The sequence below is a fragment of the Bactrocera neohumeralis genome, unplaced genomic scaffold, assembly GCF_024586455.1.
Source record: "Bactrocera neohumeralis isolate Rockhampton unplaced genomic scaffold, APGP_CSIRO_Bneo_wtdbg2-racon-allhic-juicebox.fasta_v2 ctg3301, whole genome shotgun sequence".
Taxonomy (NCBI): domain Eukaryota; kingdom Metazoa; phylum Arthropoda; class Insecta; order Diptera; family Tephritidae; genus Bactrocera; species Bactrocera neohumeralis.
The window spans coordinates 12,822-14,544 of NW_026090652.1; the positions used below are offsets into that span (position 1 = coordinate 12,822).

A 1,723-nucleotide genomic window follows, 5' to 3' on the forward strand; every position below is an offset into this window, starting at 1 on the left:
ATGGCGGTGACGACGCCTCTGCAGTCCGGCCACGTCGATGCCTTCTACGATGAAGCAACGTCACAGGACAAGGACTATAAACTGTATCCTGGTGCATTTCACGAGGTGCTAACTGAAGTATGCCGTGGTCAGGTGATGAAGGATGTGCTCGAGTTTGTCAAAAAGCGAAGCGCATGTTGCAAAAAAAACTAGCAGCGTCCCGACTCTGTCTTCTTCTTAGCCGGTGAAAGTCTAACTGGTTTCTCACGAAACGCACGCGTAGGGTCCTACATTCGTTTCTGTAGCAGTGCACACTCGTGCGTTTTGTGTTCTATATCAATCGTAAAATTGTGCTGTAATGATTTGTGTTTTTTTTTTCTTTGAAACACTTGAAGCACAATGCAAACTGCTAATCCATGCGTGCAGATGCGAGGCAGCAATTAATCGACAGAAGTGAAACGTGACCGAGGCGAGTTTACTTAACAGCAGGACGCGGACATTTTTTTCTTTTTTGCATTGCAGCGATAAGAGCTCTCATGCGACCGCTTTGCTACTTATAGCGGTGGACGTCTTCGCTACGTGCAACGAGGCTGTCTGACACCATGTGTGAAGCAGCAACCTCAGTGAGCGACGCAAAACCTTTTTTGAAATGTGACATGTCAGAACTGCAACTGCGCGTACAAAGAAGGAACAATAACAACCGAGAACTCAACAAAAAGGAACGACGTGGTGAAAGACCCATGGAGGGTGTTGGAGCTTCCATTGCCCCATTTCCAACGCGAGTTCTTGTCCCCAATTGCTTTCTTTCATGCGCCTGTCTTCCAAACACTGACTGCTTTTTGCCTTCAGACTTCCCTGCTCTCCGTTTCGCGTAGTGCATCTTTTCTCTCTCTCTCTCTTTTATTGCTTTCAGACCTTCTCCACTTCTCTTATTGCATTACCACCGCCACTTCCTCCATTACCAATGTGCAGCTGGTTCCGAGCGGGGCACGATCTGCCGTACGCCAAGCCGAGCCGCATCCCTCCCGACCCCACACTCTTCCCCAACTACATCCAAAACGCGCAAGGCCTGTGGCTCCATTTTGTCGAGTGGTGGCCGCGGCGCGAGGAAGGCGGTGAAGGGCGTCGTCTTCATCATCAGCGGCCTGGGGGAGTACAGCGGCTGCTACGACTCCGTCGCCCTGCGCTTTACGGAGGCGGGCTACGTGTGCTTCTCGGTCGACAATCAAGGCGCGGGAGGGAGCGGGAGGGAGTTCGCCTCTACGTGGAACGCTTCACGCACTTTGTGGACGACTACCAGCTCTTCATGCATCACATCCTGGACAAGTACCCGGAGCTGACGCAGCTGCCCCGCTTTCTTCTGGGACACTCGATGGGCGGCCTTATCGCCACGCACGTGGCCATGCGCGATCCGGAGTACTTCCAAGGCGTTATTCTAAGCGGACCTGCCTTTGGTATTCCTTTCCTCAGTAAGCCGTTGAAGAAGATGGCGGGCTGCATGTCAACATTCTGCCCAAGTTTCCCGCGAAGAAGTTTCCTTTGAAGTTGGTGTCGACGAACAAGTCAGTGTTGGAGCATATTTGCCAAGATTCATTTTACACCGACGCCCCACTGCGTGCACGTTTTGGTCGTGAACTACTCCTTGCACAGGATCAGGTGTTCGCACAAGTGAAGGAAGCCAACAGTCGCTAACCCTTCTTGATTGTTCATGGCGGCGACGACGCAATTTGCAGTCCGGCGATGT

At 52.0% G+C, this 1,723-nt stretch overlaps 1 pseudogene; it reads left to right on the forward strand.

The window, feature by feature from the left end:
- On the forward strand, window positions 1-1,716 carry LOC126766964 (monoglyceride lipase-like; annotated as a pseudogene).
- Window positions 1,717-1,723: the final 7 nt, after the last annotated feature.